The 20,175-nt window shown below is 34.7% G+C and overlaps 1 protein-coding gene across 1 annotated transcript in view; it reads right to left on the reverse strand.

The window, feature by feature from the left end:
* Positions 1-4,331, reverse strand: part of LOC100375228 (transmembrane protein 116-like) — a 43,643-nt gene extending 39,312 nt beyond the window's left edge. Inside the window, exon 1 of the mRNA XM_085491404.1 lies at positions 4,111-4,331. The gene's annotated coding sequence lies outside the window, so the exon portion shown is untranslated. The remainder of the gene's footprint in view (positions 1-4,110) is intronic.
* Between the last annotated feature and the right edge of the window lie 15,844 nt (positions 4,332-20,175).

Here is a 20,175-nt window from a genome sequence, read left to right on the forward strand (position 1 = left end):
CTAAAATATTATTATATTTTGTATAATCAACCATAAACAAACCGTAATCCTTGTAACGATCGTGATTCATTAATACTACGCTGTCATGTGGAATATGTTGCCTCGCATCATGCTCGTTACTGACTCGACGCATTCCCAAGACTCCATTCAAAGATGTAAAGGCCTTGGCATAAACTACATGCACAACGTTAGTAACTACTGAACCGTAATCTCGCACAATGTTAGTAACCACTGAACCGTAATCTCGCGGGAAAACACGTGATTTATTACTGGTTATCTTCCAAGATAACGTTTTCATGGATTATCTACAGATGATAAATCATTTAACAGCCATAAGTGAAATGTCACCATACGTCACATCAACCTAAGGTAAATGACCTATACGTTTATCAAGGTCATAATAATACTCATATAGAGACATTAAGATGCGCATACGAGAACGGAACGAGAACGGATACGTCACTGCTTTGTGTTTGACCTCCGCGCGAACCAATGACGTCATCGGTTGCCTGGTCGTTCGGCAGTCGTTTTGAACGTGATCAAGATGACTGACTCGTAGTTGATTTCCGAGAGCTTTTCTCGCTGTCAATTTTGAATATTTTTCATTGACATTGATAAAACGTTTTATATCAGAGTGTTTTTGAATATTTATGATGAAATAAGAAATATTAGATGCATTTTAGCTGACATTTATACCCACTGAAAACGCATGATATTGATCTGCTGAAAGAGGATTCGGCAAACAGGCCTAGGATCTCAGCAGAGTGGATGGAAATAGTGAGAGCTTGTCAAATGTCTGTGAACTAACTACTAATTCTGATTCCGGACGTGAAATGACATAACAAATTTTATTAGGTAGTTATTGTTGCCCACAATGAGAGACGGATTGACATGGTTCTGGTTTCAGTTACGTTCCCGTTGTGGGCGCTTGTACTTAATCGTTTTCTGACACCCGAGAACGTAACGTAAACGAACTTAAAACATCACGCTACGTTCTCGTTACGTACGCAAATCTTAAAAACAATCAGAAAAACTATTTCAACATTGAAAACGTTGGAATATTCCGTGCTAAATTGCATACATTAACACATGAGGTTATTTTCTACTCGACGTTTGATATTCACGTATACATTTTAAAAATTTAAAATGATATATAAATAAAAGTTATTTCAAATGCAATATTTTTGCGAATTATAAAAAAGGAAATTGATGTCATTTATTCTTACTATTCAACCACATACTGGATATTATCCATGGACTCCCCATACTATACATTATCACCCACGAACTCAACCCAATAGTAAATGTAACCACTACTCATTATAACTAATTCTAGACTAAATGTAACCACTTCTCACTGTAACTAATCCTAGACTAAATGTGACCACTACTCACTGTAACTAATCCTAGACCAAATGTAACCACTCCACACTGTAACTAATCATACATCAAATGTAACCACTACTCACTGTAACTAATTCTATACTAAATGTAACCACTCCACACTGTAACTAATCATACATCAAATGTAACCACTACTCACTGTAACTAATTCTATACTAAATGTAACCACCACTACTCACTGTAACTAATTCTAGACTAAATGTAACCACTACTCACTGTAACTAATTCTATACTAAATGTAACCACTCCACACTGTAACTAATCATACATCAAATGTAACCACTACTCACTGTAACTAATTCTATACTAAATGTAACCACCACCACTACTCACTGTAACTAATTCTATACTAAATGTAACCACTACTCACTGTAACTAATCCTAGACCAAATGTAACCACTCCACACTGTAACTAATCATACATCAAATGTAACCACTACTCACTGTAACTAATTCTATACTAAATGTAACCACTCCACACTGTAACTAATCATACATCAAATGTAACCACTACTCACTGTAACTAATTCTATACTAAATGTAACCACCACTACTCACTGTAACTAATTCTAGACTAAATGTAACCACTACTCACTGTAACTAATTCTATACTAAATGTAACCACTCCACACTGTAACTAATCATACATCAAATATAACCACTACTCACAGACTAAATGTAACCGCTACTTACTGTAACTATTCATAGACTAAATGTAACCACTACTCACTGTAACTAATTCTAGACTAAATGTAACCACTTCTCACTGTAACTAATCATAGACTAAATGTAACCACTGCTCACTGTAACTAATAATGACTAAATGTAACCACTTCACACTGTAACTAATCCTACACCAAATGTAACCACTACTCACTGTAACTAATTCTATACTAAATGTAACCACTACTCACTGTAACTACTTCTAGACTAAATGTAAGCACAACTCACTGAAACTAATCCTAGACCAAATGTAAACACTACTCACTGTAACTAATCATAGACTAAATTTGAACACTACTTACTGTAACTAATACTTGACTAAATGTAACGACTGCTCACTGTAACTAATCATAGACTAAATGTGACCACTACTAACTGTAACCAATCCTAGACTAAATGTAACCACTACTCACTGAAACTAATCCTTGACGAAATGTAACCACTGCTCATGGTAACTAATCCTAGACCAAATGTGAACACTACGAACTGTAACTAATCATAGATTAAATGTAACCACTACTCACTGTGACTAATCCTTGACTGAATGTAACCACTACTCACTGTAACTAATCATAGACTAAATGTGACCACTACTCACTGTAACTAATCCTAGACTAAATGTAACCACTTCTCACTGTAACTAATCCTAGACTAAATGTAACCAGTACTCACTGTAACTAATTCTTGACTAAATGTGACCCCTACTTACTGTAATTAATCCTACACCAAATGTAACCACTGCTCACTGTAACTAATTCTAGACTAAATGTAACCATTACTCACTGTAACTAATTCTAGACTAAATGTAACCACTTCTCACTGTAACTAATCCTAGACTAAATGTAACCAGTAGTCACTGTAACTAATTCTTGACTAAATGTATCCACCACTACTCACTGTAACTAATTCTAGACTAAATGTAACCACTACTCACTGTAACTAATTCTATACTAAATGTAACCACTCCACACTGTAACTAATCATACATCAAATATAACCACTACTCACAGACTAAATGTAACCGCTACTTACTGTAACTATTCATAGACTAAATGTAACCACTACTCACTGTAACTAAATCTAGACTAAATATAACCACTACTTAATGTAACTAATCATAGACTAAATGTAACCACTACTCACTGTAACTAATCATAGACTAAATGTAACCACTGCTCACTGTAACTAATAATGACTAAATGTAACCACTTCACACTGTAACTAATCCTACACCAAATGTAACCACTACTCACTGTAACTAATTCTATACTAAATGTAACCACTACTCACTGTAACTACTTCTAGACTAAATGTAAGCATAACTCACTGAAACTAATCCTAGACCAAATGTAAACACTACTCACTGTAACTAATCATAGACTTAATTTGAACACTACTTACTGTAATTAATACTTGACTAAATGTAACGACTGCTCACTGTAACTAATCATAGACTAAATGTGACCACTACTAACTGTAACCAATCCTAGACTAAATGTAACCACTACTCACTGTAACTAATCCTTGACTAAATGTAACCACTGCTCATTGTAACTAATCCTAGACCAAATGTAACCACTGCTCACTGTAACTAATCCTTGACTGAATGTAACCACTACTCACTGTAACTAATCATAGACTAAATGTGACCACTACTCACTGTAACTAATCCTTGACTGAATGTGACCACTACTCACTGTAACTAATCCTAGACTAAATGTAACCACTTCTCACTGTAACTAAACCTAGACTAAATGTAACCAGTACTCACTGTAACTAATTCTTGACTAAATGTGACCCCTACTTACTGTAATTAATCCTACACCAAATGTAACCACTGCTCACTGTAACTAATTCTAGACTAAATGTAACCATTACTCACTTTAACTAATCCTAGACTAAATGTGATCACTACTCACTGTAACTAATCCTAGACTAAATGTGGCCAGTACTCACTGTATGTCACACGCAACGTAATATTACCGTAATTGGTATAGTACAGGTGTGATGGTTCAAATAACAAAATGGCAACAGTAACAAAAAGACTTCCCTGGCGGCGATGATAAAATACGAACACGGAGCCAACAGATGAGGTTTCAACTGGTACTGGTATTATTATACTCTGCAAACATCAAGTACAATAACGCGGTAAAACTCCACTTCTCCAATAACTAGATACCTAAACTCCAGTACAACTCAACGAGATCTCCGATCTGATCTCAGTGCTGAACAACTCCCCTATATATACCAACAATGTCTATAAATAGACCATTACATCAGCATACATAATGAGTCTAGAACTTACTACAAATTTCTAGAATGTTCCATTACCTTCTATTGCTTTCTACAGTGTCCTATTACCTTTTCAACCAACTTCTAAAAATTCCACCCAGACACAGTACGGTTCTAGAACATTCTCAGTCCCACGGAAGTGGTAAACAAGTCGTATGCGACACTGTAACTAATTCTAGACTAAATGTAACCACTACTCACTGTAACTAATCATAGACTAAATGTGAACACTGCTTAATGTAACTAATCCTAGACTGAGTGTAACCACTACTCACTGTAACTAACCCTAGACTAAATGTAACCACTAGTCACTGTAACTAATCTTAGACCAAATGTAACAACTACTCACTGTAACTAATCCTAGACTAAATGTAACCACTACTCACTGTAACTAATCCTAGGCTAAATGTAACCACTACTCACTGTAACTAACCCTAGACTAAATGTAACCACTAGTCACTGTAACTAATCTTAGACCAAATGTAACAACTACTCACTGTAACTAATCCTAGACTAAATGTAACCACTACTCACTGTAACTAATCCTAGGCTAAATGTAAACACTACTCACTGTAACTAACCCTAGACTAAATGTAACCACTAGTCACTGTAACTAATCTTAGACCAAATGTAACAACTACTCACTGTAACTAATCCTAGACTAAATGTAACCACTACTCACTGTAACTAATCCTAGACTAAATGTAACCACTACTCACTGTAACTAATCCTAGACTAAATGTAACCACTTCTCACTATAACTAATCCTAGACTAAATGTAACCACTAGTCACTGTAACTAATCTTAGACCAAATGTAACAACTACTCACTGTAACTAATCCTAGACTAAATGTAACCACTACTCACTGTAACTAATCCTAGGCTAAATGTAACCACTACTCACTGTAACTAACCCTAGACTAAATGTAACCACTAGTCACTGTAACTAATCTTAGACCAAATGTAACAACTACTCACTGTAACTAATCCTAGACTAAATGTAACCACTACTCACTGTAACTAATCCTAGACTAAATGTAACCACTACTCACTGTAACTAATTCCAGACTAAATGTAACCACTTCTCACTATAACTAATCCTAGACTAAATGTAACCACTACTCATTGTAACTAATTCTAGACTAAATGTAACCACTTCTCACTGTAACTAATCATAGACTAAATGTAACCACTACTCACTGTAACTAATTCTAGACTAAATGTAACCACTTCTCACTATAACTAATCCTAGACTAAATGTAACCACTACTCACTGTAACTAATTCTTGACTAAATGTGACCCCTACTTACTGTAACTAATCATAGACTGAGAGTAACCACTACTCACTGTAACTAATTCTAGACTAAATGGAACTACTACTCACTGTAACTAATCCTAGACTGAATGTAACCACTAGTCACTGTAACTAATCTTAGACCAAATGTAACAATTACTCACTGTAACTAATCCTAGACTAAATGTAACCACTACTCACTGTGACTTACCTTATACCAAATGTAACCACTATTCACTGTAACTAATCATAGACTAAATTTGAACACTACTTCCTCTAACTAATCCTAGACTAAATGTAACCACTGCTCACTGTAACTAATTCTATACTGAATGTAACCACCACTACTCACTGTAACTAATTCTAGACTAAATGTAACCACTACTCACTGTAACTAATTCTATACTAAATGTAACCACTCCACACTGAAACTAATCATACATCAAATATAACCACTACTCACAGACTAAATGTAACCGCTACTTACTGTAACTATTCATAGACTAAATGTAACCACTACTCACTGTAACTAATTCTAGACTAAATGTAACCACTACTTAATGTAACTAATCATAGACTAAATGTAACCACTATTCACTGTAACTAATCCTAGACTAAATGTGACCACTTCACACTGTAACTAATTCTATACTAAATGTAACCACTCCACACTGTAACTAATCATACATCAAATATAACCACTACTCACAGACTAAATGTAACCGCTACTTACTGTAACTATTCATAGACTAAATGTAACCACTACTCACTGTAACTAATTCTATAGTAAATGTAACCACTCCACACTGTAACTAATCATACATCAAATATAACCACTACTCACAGACTAAATGTAACCGCTACTTACTGTAACTATTCATAGACTAAATGTAACCACTACTCACTGTAACTAATTCTAGACTAAATGTAACCACTACTTAATGTAACTAATCATAGACTAAATGTAACCACTATTCACTGTAACTAATTCTAGACTAAATGTAACCACTACTTAATGTAACTAATCATAGACTAAATGTAACCACTATTCACTGTAACTAATCATAGACTAAATGTAACCACTACTCACTGTAACTAATCATAGACTAAATGTAACCACTGCTCACTGTAACTAATAATGACTAAATGTAACCACTTCACACTGTAACTAATCCTACACCAAATGTAACCACTACTCACTGTAACTAATTCTATACTAAATGTAACCACTACTCACTGTAACTACTTCTAGACTAAATGTAAGCACAACTCACTGAAACTAATCCTAGACCAAATGTAAACACTACTCACTGTAACTAATCATAGACTAAATTTGAACACTACTTACTGTAACTAATACTTGACTAAATGTAACGACTGCTCACTGTAACTAATCATAGACTAAATGTGACCACTACTAACTGTAACCAATCCTAGACTAAATGTAACCACTACTCACTGTAACTAATCCTTGACTAAATGTAACCACTGCTCATTGTAACTAATCCTAGACCAAATGTGAACACTACGAACTGTAACTAATTATAGATTAAATGTAACCACTACTCACTGTGACTAATCCTTGACTGAATGTAACCACTACTCACTGTAACTAATCATAGACTAAATGTGACCACTACTCACTGTAACTAATCCTAGACTAAATGTAACCACTTCTCACTGTAACTAATCCTAGACTAAATGTAACCAGTACTCACTGTAACTAATTCTTGACTAAATGTGACCTCTACTTACTGTAATTAATCCTACACCAAATGTAACCACTGCTCACTGTAACTAATTCTAGACTAAATGTAACCATTACTCACTGTAACTAATTCTAGACTAAATGTAACCACTTCTCACTGTAACTAATCCTAGACTAAATGTAACCAGTATTCACTGTAACTAATTCTTGACTAAATGTAAGCACCACTACTCACTGTAACTAATTCTAGACTAAATGTAACCACTACTCACTGTAACTAATTCTATACCAAATGTAACCACTCCACACTGTAACTAATCATACATCAAATATAACCACTACTCACAGACTAAATGTAACCGCTACTTACTGTAACTATTCATAGACTAAATGTAACCACTACTCACTGTAACTAATTCTAGACTAAATATAACCACTACTTAATGTAACTAATCATAGACTAAATGTAACCACTACTCACTGTAACTAATCATAGACTAAATGTAACCACTGCTCACTGTAACTAATAATGACTAAATGTAACCACTTCACACTGTAACTAATCCTACACCAAATGTAACCACTACTCACTGTAACTAATTCTATACTAAATGTAACCACTACTCACTGTAACTACTTCTAGACAAAATGTAAGCACAACTCACTGAAACTAATCCTAGACCAAATGTAAACACTACTCACTGTAACTAATCATAGACTAAATTTGAACACTACTTACTGTAATTAATACTTGACTAAATGTAACGACTGCTCACTGTAACTAATCATAGACTAAATGTGACCACTACTAACTGTAACCAATCCTAGACTAAATGTAACCACTACTCACTGTAACTAATCCTTGACTAAATGTAACCACTGCTCATTGTAACTAATCCTAGACCAAATGTAACCACTGCTCACTGTAACTAATCATAGACTAAATGTGACCACTACTAACTGTAACCAATCCTAGACTAAATGTAACCACTACTCACTGTAACTAATCCTTGACTAAATGTAACCACTGCTCATTGTAACTAATCCTAGACCAAATGTAACCACTGCTCACTGTAACTAATCATAGACTAAATGTGACCACTACTCACTGTAACTAATCCTTGACTGAATGTAACCACTACTCACTGTAACTAATCATAGACTAAATGTGACCACTACTCACTGTAACTAATCCTTGACTGAATGTGACCACTACTCACTGTAACTAATCCTAGACTAAATGTAACCACTTCTCACTGTAACTAATCCTAGACTAAATGTAACCAGTACTCACTGTAACTAATTCTTGACTAAATGTGACCCCTACTTACTGTAATTAATCCTACACCAAATGTGACCACTGCTCACTGTAACGAATTCTAGACTAAATGTAACCATTACTCACTTTAACTAATCCTAGACTAAATGTGACCACTACTCACTGTAACTAATCCTAGACTAAATGTGGCCAGTACTCACTGTATGTCACACGCAACGTAATATTACCGTAATTGGTATAGTACAGGTGTGATGGTTCAAATAACAAAATGGCAACAGTAACAAAAAGACTTCCCTGGCGGCGATGATAAAATACGAACACGGAGCCAACAGATGAGGTTTCAACTGGTACTGGTATTATTATACTCTGCAAACATCAAGTACAATAACGCGGTAAAACTCCACTTCTCCAATAACTAGATACCTAAACTCCAGTACAACTCAACGAGATCTCCGATCTGATCTCAGTGCTGAACAACTCCCCTATATATACCAACAATGTCTATAAATAGACCATTACATCAGCATACATAATGAGTCTAGAACTTACTACAAATTTCTAGAATGTTCCATTACCTTCTATTGCTTTCTACAGTGTCCTATTACCTTTTCAACCAACTTCTAAAAATTCCACCCAGACACAGTACGGTTCTAGAACATTCTCAGTCCCACGGAAGTGGTAAACAAGTCGTATGCGACACTGTAACTAATTCTAGACTAAATGTAACCACTACTCACTGTAACTAATCATAGACTAAATGTGAACACTGCTTAATGTAACTAATCCTAGACTGAGTGTAACCACTACTCACTGTAACTAACCCTAGACTAAATGTAACCACTAGTCACTGTAACTAATCTTAGACCAAATGTAACAACTACTCACTGTAACTAATCCTAGACTAAATGTAACCACTACTCACTGTAACTAATCCTAGGCTAAATGTAACCACTACTCACTGTAACTAACCCTAGACTAAATGTAACCACTAGTCACTGTAACTAATCTTAGACCAAATGTAACAACTACACACTGTAACTAATCCTAGACTAAATGTAACCACTACTCACTGTAACTAATCCTAGGCTAAATGTAACCACTACTCACTGTAACTAACCCTAGACTAAATGTAACCACTAGTCACTGTAACTAATCTTAGACCAAATGTAACAACTACTCACTGTAACTAATCCTAGACTAAATGTAACCACTACTCACTGTAACTAATCCTAGACTAAATGTAACCACTACTCACTGTAACTAATCCTAGACTAAATGTAACCACTTCTCACTATAACTAATCCTAGACTAAATGTAACCACTAGTCACTGTAACTAATCTTAGACCAAATGTAACAACTACTCACTGTAACTAATCCTAGACTAAATGTAACCACTACTCACTGTAACTAATCCTAGGCTAAATGTAACCACTACTCACTGTAACTAACCCTAGACTAAATGTAACCACTAGTCACTGTAACTAATCTTAGACCAAATGTAACAACTACTCACTGTAACTAATCCTAGACTAAATGTAACCACTACTCACTGTAACTAATCCTAGACTAAATGTAACCACTACTCACTGTAACTAATTCCAGACTAAATGTAACCACTTCTCACTATAACTAATCCTAGACTAAATGTAACCACTACTCATTGTAACTAATTCTAGACTAAATGTAACCACTTCTCACTGTAACTAATCATAGACTAAATGTAACCACTACTCACTGTAACTAATTCTAGACTAAATGTAACCACTTCTCACTATAACTAATCCTAGACTAAATGTAACCACTACTCACTGTAACTAATTCTTGACTAAATGTGACCCCTACTTACTGTAACTAATCATAGACTGAGAGTAACCACTACTCACTGTAACTAATTCTAGACTAAATGGAACTACTACTCACTGTAACTAATCCTAGACTGAATGTAACCACTAGTCACTGTAACTAATCTTAGACCAAATGTAACAATTACTCACTGTAACTAATCCTAGACTAAATGTAACCACTACTCACTGTGACTTACCTTATACCAAATGTAACCACTATTCACTGTAACTAATCATAGACTAAATTTGAACACTACTTCCTCTAACTAATCCTAGACTAAATGTAACCACTGCTCACTGTAACTAATTCTATACTGAATGTAACCACCACTACTCACTGTAACTAATTCTAGACTAAATGTAACCACTACTCACTGTAACTAATTCTATACTAAATGTAACCACTCCACACTGAAACTAATCATACATCAAATATAACCACTACTCACAGACTAAATGTAACCGCTACTTACTGTAACTATTCATAGACTAAATGTAACCACTACTCACTGTAACTAATTCTAGACTAAATGTAACCACTACTTAATGTAACTAATCATAGACTAAATGTAACCACTATTCACTGTAACTAATCCTAGACTAAATGTGACCACTTCACACTGTAACTAATTCTATACTAAATGTAACCACTCCACACTGTAACTAATCATACATCAAATATAACCACTACTCACAGACTAAATGTAACCGCTACTTACTGTAACTATTCATAGACTAAATGTAACCACTACTCACTGTAACTAATTCTATAGTAAATGTAACCACTCCACACTGTAACTAATCATACATCAAATATAACCACTACTCACAGACTAAATGTAACCGCTACTTACTGTAACTATTCATAGACTAAATGTAACCACTACTCACTGTAACTAATTCTAGACTAAATGTAACCACTACTTAATGTAACTAATCATAGACTAAATGTAACCACTATTCACTGTAACTAATTCTAGACTAAATGTAACCACTACTTAATGTAACTAATCATAGACTAAATGTAACCACTATTCACTGTAACTAATCATAGACTAAATGTAACCACTACTCACTGTAACTAATCATAGACTAAATGTAACCACTGCTCACTGTAACTAATAATGACTAAATGTAACCACTTCACACTGTAACTAATCCTACACCAAATGTAACCACTACTCACTGTAACTAATTCTATACTAAATGTAACCACTACTCACTGTAACTACTTCTAGACTAAATGTAAGCACAACTCACTGAAACTAATCCTAGACCAAATGTAAACACTACTCACTGTAACTAATCATAGACTAAATTTGAACACTACTTACTGTAACTAATACTTGACAAAATGTAACGACTGCTCACTGTAACTAATCATAGACTAAATGTGACCACTACTAACTGTAACCAATCCTAGACTAAATGTAACCACTACTCACTGTAACTAATCCTTGACTAAATGTAACCACTGCTCATTGTAACTAATCCTAGACCAAATGTGAACACTACGAACTGTAACTAATTATAGATTAAATGTAACCACTACTCACTGTGACTAATCCTTGACTGAATGTAACCACTACTCACTGTAACTAATCATAGACTAAATGTGACCACTACTCACTGTAACTAATCCTAGACTAAATGTAACCACTTCTCACTGTAACTAATCCTAGACTAAATGTAACCAGTACTCACTGTAACTAATTCTTGACTAAATGTGACCCCTACTTACTGTAATTAATCCTACACCAAATGTAACCACTGCTCACTGTAACTAATTCTAGACTAAATGTAACCATTACTCACTGTAACTAATTCTAGACTAAATGTAACCACTTCTCACTGTAACTAATCCTAGACTAAATGTAACCAGTACTCACTGTAACTAATTCTTGACTAAATGTAACCACCAGTACTCACTGTAACTAATTCTAGACTAAATGTAACCAATACTCACTGTAACTAATTCTATACCAAATGTAACCACTCCACACTGTAACTAATCATACATCAAATATAACCACTACTCACAGACTAAATGTAACCGCTACTTACTGTAACTATTCATAGACTAAATGTAACCACTACTCACTGTAACTAATTCTAGACTAAATATAACCACTACTTAATGTAAGTAATCATAGACTAAATGTAACCACTACTCACTGTAACTAATCATAGACTAAATGTAACCACTGCTCACTGTAACTAATAATGACTAAATGTAACCACTTCACACTGTAACTAATCCTACACCAAATGTAACCACTACTCACTGTAACTAATTCTATACTAAATGTAACCACTACTCACTGTAACTACTTCTAGACTAAATGTAAGCACAACTCACTGAAACTAATCCTAGACCAAATGTAAATACTACTCACTGTAACTAATCATAGACTAAATTTGAACACTACTTACTGTAATTAATACTTGACTAAATGTAACGACTGCTCCCTGTAACTAATCATAGACTAAATGTGACCACTACTAACTGTAACCAATCCTAGACTAAATGTAACCACTACTCACTGTAACTAATCCTTGACTAAATGTAACCACTGCTCATTGTAACTAATCCTAGACCAAATGTAACCACTGCTCACTGTAACTAATCATAGACTAAATGTGACCACTACTAACTGTAACCAATCCTAGACTAAATGTAACCACTACTCACTGTAACTAATCCTTGACTAAATGTAACCACTGCTCATTGTAACTAATCCTAGACCAAATGTAACCACTGCTCACTGTAACTAATCATAGACTAAATGTGACCACTACTCACTGTAACTAATCCTTGACTGAATGTAACCACTACTCACTGTAACTAATCATAGACTAAATGTGACCACTACTCACTGTAACTAATCCTTGACTGAATGTGACCACTACTCACTGTAACTAATCCTAGACTAAATGTAACCACTTCTCACTGTAACTAATCCTAGACTAAATGTAACCAGTACTCACTGTAACTAATTCTTGACTAAATGTGACCCCTACTTACTGTAATTAATCCTACACCAAATGTGACCACTGCTCACTGTAACGAATTCTAGACTAAATGTAACCATTACTCACTTTAACTAATCCTAGACTAAATGTGACCACTACTCACTGTAACTAATCCTAGACTAAATGTGGCCAGTACTCACTGTATGTCACACGCAACGTAATATTACCGTAATTGGTATAGTACAGGTGTGATGGTTCAAATAACAAAATGGCAACAGTAACAAAAAGACTTCCCTGGCGGCGATGATAAAATACGAACACGGAGCCAACAGATGAGGTTTCAACTGGTACTGGTATTATTATACTCTGCAAACATCAAGTACAATAACGCGGTAAAACTCCACTTCTCCAATAACTAGATACCTAAACTCCAGTACAACTCAACGAGATCTCCGATCTGATCTCAGTGCTGAACAACTCCCCTATATATACCAACACTGTCTATAAATAGAGCATTACATCAGCATACATAATGAGTCTAGAACTTACTACAAATTTCTAGAATGTTCCATTACCTTCTATTGCTTTCTACAGTGTCCTATTATCTTTTCAACCAACTTCTAAAAATTCCACCCAGACACAGTACGGTTCTAGAACATTCTCAGTCCCACGGAAGTGGTAAACAAGTCGTATGCGACACTGTAACTAATTCTAGACTAAATGTAACCACTACTCACTGTAACTAATCATAGACTAAATGTGAACACTGCTTAATGTAACTAATCCTAGACTGAGTGTAACCACTACTCACTGTAACTAACCCTAGACTAAATGTAACCACTAGTCACTGTAACTAATCTTAGACCAAATGTAACAACTACTCACTGTAACTAATCCTAGACTAAATGTAACCACTACTCACTGTAACTAATCCTAGGCTAAATGTAACCACTACTCACTGTAACTAACCCTAGACTAAATGTAACCACTAGTCACTGTAACTAATCTTAGACCAAATGTAACAACTACTCACTGTAACTAATCCTAGACTAAATGTAACCACTACTCACTGTAACTAATTCTAGACTAAATGTAACCACTTCTCACTGTAACTAATCCTAGACTAAATGTAACCACTACTCACTGTAACTAATTCTAGACTAAATGTAACCACTTCTCACTATAACTAATCCTAGACTAAATGTAACCACTACTCACTGTAACTAATTCTTGACTAAATGTAACCACTTCTCACTGTAACTAATCATAGACTAAATGTAACCACTACTCACTGTAACTAATTCTAGACTAAATGTAACCACTTCTCACTATAACTAATCCTAGACTAAATGTAACCACTACTCACTGTAACTAATCCTAGACTAAATGTAACCATTACTCACTGTAACTAATTCTTGACTAAATGTGACCCCTACTTACTGTAACTAATCATAGACTGAGAGTAACCACTACTCACTGTAACTAATTCTAGACTAAATGGAACTACTAATCACTGTAACTAATCCTAGACTGAATGTAACCACTAGTCACTGTAACTAATCTTAGACCAAATGTAACAATTACTCACTGTAACTAATCCTAGACTAAATGTAACCACTATTCACTGTAACTAATCATAGACTAAATTTGAACACTACTTCCTCTAACTAATCCTAGACTAAATGTAACCACTGCTCACTGTAACTAATTCTAGACTAAATGTAACCTCTGCTCACTGTAACTAATCCTACACCAAATGTAAACGCTACTCACTGTAACTATTCATAGACTAAATATTACCACCACCACAACTAACTGTACTAGTTACTGACTAGTCCACACTGTGACTAATTCTAGTCTAAATGCGACTAGTGCTCACTGTAACTAATTCTAGACTAAATGCGACTCGTACTCACTGTAACAACTCCTAGCCATTATGTGGAGCAAAGCGATCACCAATGTGTTGAACAAAGTGCCACTGACAGAAAGGTTGAAGTTCTGAATGCCAAACAAAAATCTAGGATAGGATTTTGTAATGTGAGAACAATGTGTGATACTGGAAAACTATCACAATACGATACAATCTTAAGATGTTGTTGTACTTAGGGAGGGACGACGAATATCACAGAGAAGACGACGTAACTATCATTCTGAAGAAACGTGTAGGAAAAAGCTTGATTAAGTTGCAACCTTTGATTGTAGGCCAAACAGAATATCAAAGGGAAAGCAAATTATTGCTACTATTATCCAGTGTTATGTTCCAACAAATGATTATGATGACATCGTTAAGAATGATGTATATGAACAACTAGAAAAATATGACCACTTAATACGTGGTAGTGACGGGAGTCTTGAATGCAAAAATTGCAAATGAAAACGAAATGTTTAACATGGCAATGGGGAAAGATGGCTCTTGTATAATGAATAACAACAGAGGGTCGCTAATAGAACTAAATAATCTGAATTGCCTTGTAATCGGGGAGACACTTTTCAAACTTTGGGACATTCACAAACTGATTTGATATTCTCAAAATGGAAGGGACAGGAATCAGACTGATCATCTGATAATTAGAGAATCATTAATTGAAGTTTAAGCGAGGAACTGATGTAGGGAACGATCAACACCTGAATGTTATTGTACTCAATTTGAGGCTTAGGAAAGAAGGGAACAAGAAGACAGAGACGGACAGATCGCATTTTCATATTGGGAAACTAGATGACCCAAAGCTTCTTTGTTATGCAACTGAAGAACAGTTTCCCAACCCTAGAATATATGGCAAATTAAACAGAACCAATTACAAGTGTCATAGATGATCAGTGGGAGAAAACTTAAACAGCTTACACTGAGATCAATAATTACTGCGTTGTGTACAATAAAACGAAAAAGAAAGAATGGATAACAGAAGATACATGGCAAACCATTGAAAGCAGGAGAGCAATAAAAAAGCAAGTAAATGACTGGACGACTGAAAGTAAAATACAAAAGACAGTTGCGAGAAACTAACAAGACAGTTCAAATAGTAAGCAGTGGAGACAGCTAGAAGGGAAGATCTACAAAATCATTAAAATGGTCTGTGGTAAACATCATTAAATATTTTTGACAAACAGGGCTGACAACTGAAGCAGAACAAGAAGTTTGTTATGTAGAACAATAAGTGTTAAATCCCACAGCACATGGTAAACCTCATCAAGACCTCCTGTGACAAATTCACTTGTTGAGATGGAAATATTATTTGTTTTAATGTGACGACACAGGAGTCGGACAAGCACTGCTCTTCAATATTGCCATTGACTGGGTGATATGTATGACAGCTGAAGCCCAAACGAGAGGCATGTACTGAACGTCCTTTTCACACTGGAAGATCTTGCCTTTGCTGATGATCTTGCTCTGATTTCCCACACTCACGCACAGATGCAGGAGAAACTATCCAACTTCAGTGATTCTGTGAAACAAATTGGCCTTAAAATAAACAGCAGAAAACAGAAGTAATGGAACAAAACATAATAAACCCTTTACCAATTCAAGTAATTAGAAAACATTTTGCAAAATTAATTCACTTATTTATAGTTAGACATGATGGGGGGGGGCACATAATGATAATGATCTCCTTTATTGGATGCATAACTATTGAATCTTGCCTTTGTCATTTATATTTAATGAAGTAAATAACCATATCTAATGACTTTTTATATTTTGGTATTTTTTCTTTTCAGACAACAAATTATAGCACTAGTTGCATGTTCCTATCTGCAACAGTACTTAACATATTACAGTTATGCATACTATTGAGATCATATGACCATATATAGTCATCTGATACATTAGTCATATAACATTCTTCATTGTAGCACTATTTGCAGCAGTGTTTAGTACATTATAGTTACGCTTAATAAAAAGGACTAATAAAACTATTTACACGAAGTGGGTAATTAATACACATGAATTAACCTTGAAGTAACCATTCTGAGAATTATCCAACAACATTTATGTATCTCGTTTCATTAAACTTTGATGAGTGGTACTCAAGTTATCTTTGGAGCACCTATAAATTGGTTACATAATGCAATTTAGGTAATTAGTAAGCACACAATTTAATCCTAAACTAGGCATGTATATGGCTTATCCTAGAGCATCTATGTACCAAGTTTCATTGAGTCAGATGAGTGGTTGATCTATGGTGGAAACGATAAATATTGGATAATTAATATGCAAATAAGGTAATTATTATGCATGTTTTTTGACCGAAAACTGATCATGCCTGCACATTATCCCAGAGCATCCATGTGTCAAGTTGCATTGAAATAGTACATGAGAAACAAGTGAAAATTCATAAAATTACCTAATTTGTATATTAGCCAATTAATATGCATGGATTTCAACCAGTCAAAAACTAATTAGTTCTGTGCAATATTCCAGAGTATCTATGTACGAAGTTTCGTTGAAATATGTTAAAAGGCACAGAAACAAGTGAAAATGCTTAAATTAGCTAATTAATATGCAAATTAATATCTACAGATTTTAATCAAAAACTAATCTGGTCTGAGCGTTGCCCTGGAGCATCTATGCACATAGTTTCATTAAAATATAATAATTGGTTGAGATTATCAGTGGAACAGTCACACACACGTGCACACACATCCACACGTGCACACAAACACCCCCCCACACACACACATGCACTATATTTACTACACGTACTTTCGTATGTGTTTTCTGATACAGAATACAAGCTTTTTTTTTCACATCTAGCATTTCTTGTTATCGTAAATAAACTGAGTATAACAGGAATGTTCAGTACGTGACAAATGTGATAAATACGTCACAGCACCACCAAATCACCCAGAGCAGAAGATTGTACGAATATATACAAGTAATATAATTAACTACATTAGTGATGTCCGTGATAAAAGTGATGGGTACTACAACATATCACTTTTTGTAGTTTTGTATCCGTATTTAATATGGCTTTGAGGCTCGTCTATTGTACATGGTTCTCTGCAATTGCATCATGTTGTTCTCTGAACAAATAATGAATAGCGTATTCCGAGGTCACACGGACATTTTATCAAATCAATGCATTTCGAATATGACTGTCATTGTATAAATTTATTCCAAGTGTGAACAAATTTAACCAAAATAATCAATTTTGTAATATTATACATTGAAACTATTTTTTTTAAATATTTTATAAAATATTTGTTGTATGATATTTTTTTGGATGTCCATTGTTGACTAATACCCAATGAATACACTGAATTTTGGCAATTATTTCGTGATTATAAACATGTCACTACTTTTATTATTATAATTTGGTGTTATTATTGCCCTTTTTGTTGGATGCTGACGTCGGCAAATGTACGTCAAATTTCTTAAAAAAAATCACAAACAATATGTTCGTCGAAAATAATATACGTAGTGATAATGGCAAATCACGCTCCTCTAATCAATACAAAATATTTTCCGCTCGATATAGATATAAAGATATTGCAGGTGTCATCTACATATTATAAATGCAGACACGATTATCACGCGATATCCATTCAGATTCAGCAGAGTAAAGAATTGTGAATTCACCGGACGTATCAAATAACATCCGAGTCATTAAAGGTCACATTGATGACGACAACCATTAAGATTGATGATCTAAAATTACAGCTTTTTCGTTGTCTTTTTGCAAAACGATATTCCACATTTACCGTTATTCATCTACAAAGGGAGCCGATGGTATTGTAAACAGAATGGCACTTATCGGCACTCACAGTTGTACTCATATCATTTTAAACAGTATCTAATTTCTCAGATGCAAACTTCAATAATTCAAATGGACAAATACCATTTCTATAGTTATAACTTGGTAATTAAATGTCAGAATGTATCACGTGTTACAACCCCATTTGCTGTTTGTTGGATACCACATACACTCTCCTCCAACCAGAGCGAAGTATTATTTTTGTTGTTATTTTTTTCAAAAGAAAACACAGATATAACGTATACTCGGAGAACTATTCGACCATACGGATTGCTTTTTATTAAGCTAATTGTTATAATTTACAAATCTTGCTTTTGTTTTTATAAAAATGTCAGACATGTTCTTTATATCGAAAATAAAAAAAAGCCTAATTGACAGAGATGCATGCCACAGCATATGTTCGCATCGACGAGGAGGTCAATCAGACGGCTGTGTGTATAGAGAGGTCAATCAGACGGCTGTGTGTATAGAGAGGTCAATCAGACGGCTGTGTGTATAGAGAGGTCAATCAGACGGCTGTGTGTATAGAGAGGTCAATCAGACGGCTGTGTGTATAGAGAGATCAATCAGACGGCTGTGTGTATAGAGAGGTCAATCAGACGGCTGTGTGTATAGAGAGGTCAATCAGACGGCTGTTGATCAATCTGAATGAATGTTGTACATTGACAATAATTTACTCCGTATCATCTCCGCACCGATGTTTTTCGTCTATAATGATATATGTTTGAATTCGAAGTCTCACAATGTCCATCATCGGTTCGCTGGGTTATGTGGATAGTTCTACCCACCTTTTACATGTAGCATTTATCTAGCAGTAGTGTATCTCTGTATATGTACGGATGTAGTTAAAATTTATCGACATTGTTGGGAATCTACAGCTGCCAGTGGTTATTTGCGCCCATGATA

This window comes from Saccoglossus kowalevskii, chromosome 16, assembly GCF_978046115.1.
Source record: "Saccoglossus kowalevskii chromosome 16, keSacKowa6.1, whole genome shotgun sequence".
Taxonomy (NCBI): Eukaryota; Metazoa; Hemichordata; class Enteropneusta; family Harrimaniidae; genus Saccoglossus; species Saccoglossus kowalevskii.